The sequence below is a fragment of the Eulemur rufifrons genome, chromosome 30, assembly GCF_041146395.1.
Source record: "Eulemur rufifrons isolate Redbay chromosome 30, OSU_ERuf_1, whole genome shotgun sequence".
Taxonomy (NCBI): domain Eukaryota; kingdom Metazoa; phylum Chordata; class Mammalia; order Primates; family Lemuridae; genus Eulemur; species Eulemur rufifrons.
Genome location: NC_091012.1, coordinates 125,704,425 through 125,714,214, shown reverse-complemented (window position 1 = coordinate 125,714,214; position 9,790 = coordinate 125,704,425).

Below are 9,790 nucleotides of genomic sequence, written 5' to 3'. Positions count from 1 at the left end.
AGTTTAACAACCCAATGAAGGAGATCTGGGTTTTTTTTTCAAGTTTTTGGCTATTAAAAATAAAGTTTCTATGAACATTCACCTATAGGATTTCTGTGAACATAAGTTTTTATCTCTATGAGATGAATGCCAATAAGTGTGATTGCTTGGTCATATGTTAAATGTGTGTTCAGTATTTTTAGGAAACTAGTTGTTTAAGAAAATAGGTATATAGTGATATCTCATTGTGATTTTAATTTGTATTTATCTAACAACTAATGATATTCAATATATTTTCATGTGCTTATTCACCATCTACATATCTTCTGTTTTAAAACAATGTCTCTTGCTGATTTTCTAACTGGATTGGGTTTTTTGTTTGTTTTGTGGTTTTATTTTCTTTTTTATTGTTGAGTTTTGAGATTTCTTTGTATATTCTAGGTACAAGTTCTTTGTCAGATTTGTGGTTTACAAATGTTTCTTCCCAGATTGTAGATTGCCTTTCCATCTTCTTTTGCAGAGCAAGTTTTTAATTTCAATGACATCCAACGTACCAAATTTTTTTCTTTTGCAAATCAGTAGGTTCTTCTAAAAGTTTTATAGTTTTACATTTTACATTTAAGTCCATGATTTGTTTTGAGTTAAAATGGTTTAAGTTAAGAGGTTTAGATCAAGTTTCAATTTTTGTCTATGGGTATTCTATTGCTCCAGCAACATTTGTTAAATTGCTTTTGCATCTTTATCGAAAGGGACATAGTTGTGTAGGTCTATTTCTGGGTTCTATATTCTGTTCCATCAATTTGTAATATGTATCCCTTCACCAAGACCAGACAGTCTTAATTACTGGAGATATATAATAAGCCTTGAAATCAGGTAGACTGTATTCTCCCAGATTTATTAATTTATTCTTCTACTTATTTATTCTTCTATTTATTTTTTATTCTTCTCTTTCAAATTTGTTTTAGCTATTCTCTTTCAAATTTGTTTTAGCTATTCTACTTCCTTTGCCTTTTAATATAAATTTTAGAATAAGCTTCCATATATCCACAAATAATCTCGCTAGGATTTTAATGGGAATTGCATTAAATTGGGGAAGAAATGATATATTAACTTTACTATATTGAGCCTTCCATTCCTTGAATATAGTATGTCTCTATTTATTTAGATCTTTGATTTCTTCCATCAGCAATTGACAATTTTTAGTATACAAGTCTGGTCAAGTTTTATTAGATTTATACTTAAGCATGTTATTGTTGAGCTATTACAAGTGGTATTGTTTTCAATTATGGTTACAACATGTTCATTGCTAGTCTATAGAAATATAATTGATTTTTATATGTTGATCTTATATCTGCAACCTTGATAAACCTATTAGTTCTAGGAGGTATTTTTGTAGATTCCTTGTGATTTTATATGTAAATTATATCATCTACAAATAGGAGCAGTTTTATTTCTTCCTTTCTAATCAATATGCCTATATTTATTTTTCTCATCTTATCACTATGGTTAGGGGTTTCAGTAGTATGTTGAATAAAAGTGGTGAGAGTGCCTATGCTTGAATTGTTTCCAAAATTAAGTGGAAAAACATTCAGACTTTCACTATTAATCATGAAGTTAGCTGTAGTTTTTTGTAAGTGCTCTTTATCCTATTGAGGATATTTCTCTCCATTCCTAGTTTGGTTAGAGTGTGTATCATAAATGGGTGTTGAATTTTGTCAAATGCTTTTTCTGAATAAATTGATGTGATCATGTGATTTTTCTACTTTAACCATAATTATGGTGTTTTAAAGTGATTGCTGTTTTAATATTCAACCAGCCCTTAGTATATGTGTGTGTCTGTATACATATCTGCGTATATATGTTTATATATTGTTGGATTCCATTTGCTAATATTTTTGATGTTTTGTTTTTTTTTCATCTGTGTTCATGGGGGATATTGGTCTGTAGTTTTCCCTTTTGTTTGTGCTGTTTTTGTGTTTCTTCATATCAGGGTAATATTTGCCTAATAAGTGCTTTCTCTTTCCTTTCTATCTTCTGGAAGAAAAGTTATAGAATATGTGTTAATTACTCTGTAAATGTTTGCTAGAATTCTCCAGCAAAAGCACCGGGTGAGAGGATATATTTTGGGAGACTTTTTAAAATACAAATTCAAAATTATCTATTTCATAATGGGCGAGCTTTTGTAGTTTGTGCTTTTTGAGGAATTAGTCCATTTCATCTAAGTTGGTAATTTTATGTGTGTAGTGTTTGTTGTTCTTAGTATTCCATTATTATTCTTGTCTTGTATATGAGGCCAGTTATGATATCCATTATTTTGTTCTTCATATTGGTAATGAATGTCTTCTCTCTTTATTTCTTTATTAGTCATGCTGGATGTTTGTCAATTTTATCAATTTTTTTTTAAAGAACCAGAGTTTTGTTTCATTGATTTATTCTATTGTTTTTCTGTTTTGAAATTCATTGGTATCAGCTCTAATCTATGTTATTGTTTTCTTTCTGTCTGCTTTGAGTTTATTTTGCTATTCTTTTTATAGTTCCCCAGAATAGAAAATTAGATTGTTGACTTGAGACCTTTTCTTATTTTAATGTAACCATTTAGTGCTATAAATTTTCCTCCTAGCACTGGATTAGCCGTAGCCCGCAAATTTTGATATGTCATAATGTTACATTATCATCTTCACTTCATTCTATGTGCTTTTTAAAAATTTCCTTTGAAAATTCCTTTGTGAACCATAGATTATTTAGAAATGTTTTCTTTAATTTCCAAGTACTTGGATATTTTTCTGTTATGTTTCTGTTACTGATTTTAAGTTTGACACAGCTGTGAACAGATAATGCAATCTATGTGATTTCAACTCTCTTAAAATGTGTTGAGATTTGTTTTATAACCCAGGATATGGTCTATCATGGTGAAAGATCTGTGTGCCTTGGAAAGAATATGTATTCTGCTATTATCAGTAAAATTTTCTATAAATGTCAGTTAGATTCTGTTGGCTTATGATGTTTTTAAGTTCTTTCATTACTCATTAAGAATTTCTATGTCTTCCTGGTCAATTGACACTTGTATTATTGTGTAATATACTTCTTTTTTCCTGCAATTTTTTTTAGCTCTGAAGTCTACCTTAACAAATATTAATATAGCTACCTCTGTTTTTTGTGATTAAAGTTTTCATGGTATATCTTTTTCAATCTCTTTACTTTCAGCCTGCTTACATCATCATATTTGAAAAAAGCGTCTTTTAGACAGCATATAGTTAGGTCATGATGTTTAATCTAGTCTGCCAATCTCTCTTTTAACTGGTGCATTTAGCAAATTTAAATTTAAATTATATTTTATTTAAATGTAATTATTATGTTAGAGCTTAAGTCTGTCGTTTTATTTTTTCTTTTCTCTTTACTCTCTGTTTGTGTGTGTGTGCGTGTGTGTATCTGCTTTCTTTTCCTGACTTTCTCTGGTTTGGTTGCAACTTTTTTAGAATTCCATTTTGATGTACCTATCGTGCTTTTGAGAATGTATATTTGTATGGCGTTTTAGTGTTTGCTACAGGTATTGCATCATATATACATAATTTATCAGTCTACGGGAGTCACTGTTTTATAGTTTAATGAAGTGTAAAAATCTTATCTCATTTTATGTCCCTTATTCTTCTCCATTTATATAATAATTGTCTTACATATTTCTTCTGCATACATGTAAAACCACATCATATACTGTTATGATTTTTGTATCGTCAACTATAATTTAGCAAAATCAAGAAGCATTCTATTATTCACCCATATTTTTGCTTATTGCTTTCTTTCCTCCTTCTTGATATCCCCATGTTCCTTCTTCTATCATTCCCTTTCCATTTAGGGAATATCTTTAGTCACTATTTCAGGGTAGGTCTGCTGGTGACAAATTTCTCTTAGTTTCCTCACATCTGAGAATATTGTAATCTCATTTTCATTTCTGAAGGTATTTTCCCTGGATATGGAATTCTGGGTTGGTATTCTTTCCTTTCAGTACTTGAAAATTTTTCTGCCATTTCCTTCTGGCTTCTATGGCTTCTGATGAGAAATCTGCTATCATTTCAATTTCTGTTCCCCTAGGTAATATGTCATTTCTCTCTAGCTGTTTTCAATAATTTTTCATTGTCTTTAGAGTATAGAAGTTTGATTATGATGTGTCTTGGCATGGATTTCTTTAGGTTTATTGTGTTTGGGCTTTGCTCATTTTCTTGAATCTGCAGGTTTATACTTTTCACGAAATCGGGAAATTCTCAGTCATTATTTATTTGAATATTTGTTTATACCTATATTCCTTCTCTCCTGGAAGTCCAATGACATGAATATTAGACCTTTTATTATTGTCCACAGGTTCCTGGGGCTCTGTTAATTGTTTTCAGTCTATTTTTTCTCCGTTGTTAAAATTGGATAATTTTTAATGTTTTATCTTCAAGTTCATTGCTTCATTCCCCTCTCATCTCCACTTTTATTGAGCTCGTTTAGTCAGTTTATTTCAATTATTTTATTTTTTTGTTCCAACATTTCCATTTAGTCCTTCATATCCTCTACTTCTTGTTAAGACTTTCTTTTTTTCTCATTTGTCTCAAGCATGTTCACAATTGCTCATTGAACAATTTTTATGATGACTCCTTTTAAATCCTTTTGACATAATTCCAATGTCTGTTTCTTCTAAGTATTGATATTTATTAATGATGTTTTCTCATTCAAGTTGAGATATTCCTGGTTCTTGATATACTGAATGATCTTCAGTTCTCTCTTGGACGTCTGGTATATTCTATTATGAAAGTTTAGATCTTATGTAAATCTTCTATTTTAGCAGGCCTCCACTAATACCATGTTGGTAAGGAGAGCCAGGCTGATCCTCATTACTGCCAGCCAGGTGGAAGTTTGGGCTCCCCAACCAGCCTTCACCTTACACTGTGGAGAGAATGAGGTATGCTTCATTACTGCTGGGTAAAGGAGGAAGTCTAGGCTCCCTGTGTAGTTTCTACTGACATGATGAGGGTGGGTGTGTGGAGAGGTGTACCTCATTACCTCCAGGAAGTGCTAAAAATATAGTTTATCCACTTGGTCTCCTTGGACACCACCTAGTGGGAAGGGGGAAGCGGCATCTCATTACCAATGGATGAAGGTGGAAATCTAGGCCCCTCTCTTGGCCTTTGCTGATGGGGACAGGAGTGTGGTTTTGTTTTTTGTTCTCTGTAATGGTGAGTAGGGAAGTTATTGTCAAAATTTTTCTTTCTTGCTAGGTTGCTCCTTTCTTGGACCTTTCGTTTATAAGAACAAGTTTTTTGGGGGACCTTTAAAAATTTTATTTTGCTGTTCACGTGGGTGTTTCTGGGTTGCAGGCTTCTCCAGCACCCAGTCCAGAATATGTGGGAGGCAAAAAGAAAACCCAAGGAACTCATCATTGTGTCATTCCTCAAGTCCTGAAGTCCTTAGCTGGCTTGCTACCTTCTCTCCGTATTTCAGAGTCTTATGTTTGTTTTAAATAAATGTCCATGGATTTTAGTTATATTTACTAGGTAACATAGGGAGATGTGGGTCTATGCCATGTTGTCCAGAATCACAAGTCTCCTCTTCTTACTTTTTTAAAAATGTGGCTACTAGAAAATTTAAAATTGCATTTATGACTCACGTCATATTTCTATTGGACAGAGTTATGTGTAGCTATTAGCTTTTTCAATTGCAAATCAGAGGATTAGAAGAGATGCTCCCTAAAATCAATCCTTTACACGTCTAAAATTCCATGATTCTAAGGATTGTTGTTTGGCTTCTTTATACAGTTCAAATGATATAGATGATACTGTTATTCTTTCTACTTACTTACATCATAGTTACCAGAAATGAAATAGTCACGGAAAGTCCTTCAAATGCCTCAAAATAGAGGCAAGGGATAATTGAAGGTGGTTATTATTTTTTAAATGAATGCCAATACGTTAACATTTACATAGAAAGTAGTTGGTAAGCAAGAATTTCTCCAGAGGAGCTTACTGCAGGAGCTAATCAGCTTTCCCTATTTTTTACTGTTTGTACTGAAAAAAGAATTAATTATCTCAGTGGCCTCACTTCTTCATATACCTAATAAAGCATACCCCTACTCTGGAGAATAAACTAAATTTGATAGAGAAAGGTTTGATGCATAGCTAAAAATAGCACTGTAATCTCCTTGAAAGAACTCTCAGAACTCCCCTTTCTCTGTTTAGACAGACTTTCCTTTTCTGAAACTACTAATGAATGGTTCTTGTATCCTTGTGATTCTCTCCCTCATCCTACATCCTCCCACATACTTTGAAAACTATTAAAGTTCATTTTCTTCCAATATTCACAAGTAGTTTTCCTGAAATCCGCTGGATCCATAACAGAACAATTCCCATAAAATTTTGGTTTCCTAGAAGCCTTGTTTGAAAATTAAGACTGTGCCTTTGAGCTTTAGGTACAAGATGTAAAGTTCTCCACTCCATCACTACAAAGTTCTCCAGTGGTCTAGTTGTCTCTCATACAAATTGTTTCCCTTGCAATATGTTTTTCTCTATCACTTCATAAAAAAGGGCATTCTTGAAGGTCATTGATGATTTTCTTCTCTCAAATTCAGTAATCTACTTACCTCCTGTCCTTCTGAAGTATTTTGTATTGTGTACAAACCGCCTGGACAAGTTCTCTTGCCTTATTTTCTGTTATATTGCCACGCTATTCTGATTCTCTTGAATCTTTCTTATTTCTTCACCTATATTCCTGCTCTCCTCTTCTCATTATCTAATCATATGAATTCTCTGGTTCCTTAAGATGTTGTTAAACCTGTCTTTCATTACGCTCTACTTCTTGGGAATAATCATTCCAGTTTCGACTATAACTTCTATGCTGATTATTCTCAAATCTCTCTTCCTGTCTTTTGTTTTGTTTTGTTTTTAAACTTATTTTTTAAGTTTTTCTTTTTTTATTTCAGAATATTACGGGGCTACAAACATTTTGGCCTGAACTACAGTCCCCAAATCTCTGAACTAATTTAGCATTTCCCCTTGTATGTCCCCATAATACTACAAACCGGACATGACTGAAATCAAACTCCACTGCTTCCCCTCCAACCTCCCTGTCAAATGGCTCCAAAATTCTCTGCTTCAACTAAGCAATACTCTAACCCAGAAGATTGAGTCATCTTCCATTAAACACTCTTTTCATCCAATCTCTAGACTTAGGCACCAAATCAAGCATGTTTTTCCCTACAAACTGGAGTTGGGTGGAGGGGAAACAGCCTTGAAGCTAATCAGATCTATGTTTAAATTTATCTAAATTATTTGCCATAACTTTGCATGAACTTCGGTATATTATATAACATCTCTGAGCATCAGTGTTTTCACATGAAAAAGGAAAAAAAAAACCTACTACAGAGTTGTGATGATTTAATGAGATAATACATTATAAATGTCTGATATGGCCGGGCGCGGTGGCTCACGCCTGTAATCCTAGCACTCTGGGAGGCCGAGGCGGGTGGATCGCTCGAGGTCAGGAGTTCGAGACCAGCCTGAGCAAGAGTGAGACCCCGTCTCTACTAAAAATAGAAAGAAATTATATGGACAACTAAAATATATATATACAAAAAATTAGCCGGGCATGGTGGCGCATGCCTGTAGTCCCAGCTACTCGGGAGGCTGAGGCAGTAGGATCGCTTAAGCCCAGGAGTTTGAGGTTGCTGTGAGCTAGACTGACGCCACGGCACTCACTCTAGCCCAGGCAACAGAGTGAGACTCTGTCTCAAAAAATAAATAAATAAAAAATAAATGTCTGATATGTTACAGGAGTCACATGGCAGAAAGGGTGAGGGGTCTCTCTCAGGCCTCTTTTATAAGGGCAAGCTAATCTGATTCATGAGGGCTCTGCTCTAATGACCTAATCACCTCCCAAAGACCCCATCTCCCAACACCATCACCTTGGGGGTTAGGATTTCAATATATGAATTGGGGGGAACACAAACATTCAGACAATATTAATCTAGATCAGTGCTTACAAGTACTTAAGTTTCATATACCAGTAACATTTTCAAGTCTAATGTGGCTATTGGCATTAGTTTTACATTCTTTCTTGCCCTAAGAAATACCTTTAAAAATAATTTGAAATCCCCATTTCATTTTAAAAGGATATTTTACAAAAGATAGAAGGGTATAATATTAGAATTTAAAAGTTTAAATTGAATAAATTTAGAGTTGTGAAGAAGGCTTTTATTTTATTTTATTTTTTTCATTTTGATGTGGACCAGAGGAAACTATCAGGAAAATCCTTGGACAGAGAAGCTCCATAATTACCTCTCAATGCCTACTGTTTCTGTAGCAGGGATAATTGACACTGGGAGAGTTCCTACTATGCACCAAGTGGTGTAACTTTGTGTGTGTCTCTGTGTGTTTGTGTGTGTGTGTGTGTGTGTGTGTGTGTATGAGACAGGTATTATTATGCCATTCTACAGATAGAAAACTAAGGCATAAGAAGTCTGGAATTTTCTCAAGGACTCACAGCAAATAAGTGGTGAAAGTAAGATTTGAACCCATTTCTTTAGGCTCCACTGTTCTTGACTGCTACCCCATTTTGCTGTCATTTCTTTAGACTCTATGGTTGAGTATGATTCTGTGCACAAAATGAACACACCAATATGTGAAATAATAATGGAAGCTTTTCCCACAATATATCACATCCACTGAATGGAGTTAATGGTCAGATATGTCATCCCAAGGAGACTATTTCCATGAATGGTATTTAGAAATGTAAAGTGCTATACAGCTGCAAAATCAACTATAATTATTACAATCATCAGTGCTAACTGGAATTCCAGAAGTCAGGTTTGCCTTAGATCATCAAAGAAGGATAAAATATTATCAAGACTGTTTCTAAGGGAGTCCCATCTATAAGAATATTAGGCCATCAGCATTAAGACATCTATGGGAGAGCTCTGTGGAAACCAGAGTGATTGAAAATTAGCCCAATTCACTGCCTGCAATATTTCATACTCATACTGTTGCCTATAAGATTATAGGAACCACCCTAAGGAAAATGGTGAAGACTGTCTTAAATACATTCTTGTCTTTCCTTATATTACTCTTCTTTTTACCTTGGGGCAAGCTTTACCCACCCCTCTACCAGAAACTCAATCCCTTCCTTCTTTGCCTCTCTCTGCCCTACAAGAATGTCTTAGCCAGCTGCTCAACTAGAGAGCATCTAATCGACAACTTCACATTTTTGTGTTCTATTTTTCCAAGAGCATGTTAATAAGCCATGAGCCACCAGGGTACATATCTAGTGGGAACATTTTAGACACAAGGGATATTTGGAGCAAGGAATGTCACACTGATGGCCCTTAATTTAGGTGATAACAGATTTTTCCTTAAGGCCAATAGTAGATGGCAATGAATGACCCTGAATGTACAATCCCTCTTAGTACCTGCACTGCCCATAAAAGTCTTCTATCAGTTCTGTGTCACTGCAGTAATTCACCACAATGAGTTACACCTTAAAGTGCACTGTTCTGTACTCAAATTTTATAACTACCCCCCCCCAACAACATGACTTTTCTTCACTTCACTTCACTTTCACGGCTTCTATTCTTCCATATCACTCACATAAAACAACAGGAGTAGAAGCAAGTCGCTTCATAGTAGAGGACCGCCTGTCCACAAGTCAAGAAATGGTTCCAGAAGTATACTCTCAACGATTTGATGAGTACCTTTGGTGGAGTCCAGAAAGAATTTGGGGCCTTAATTTCATTGTCTCTGTAATGAGGGAGAAGAACAAGACGACTTCTAATGTATCTAACACCTGT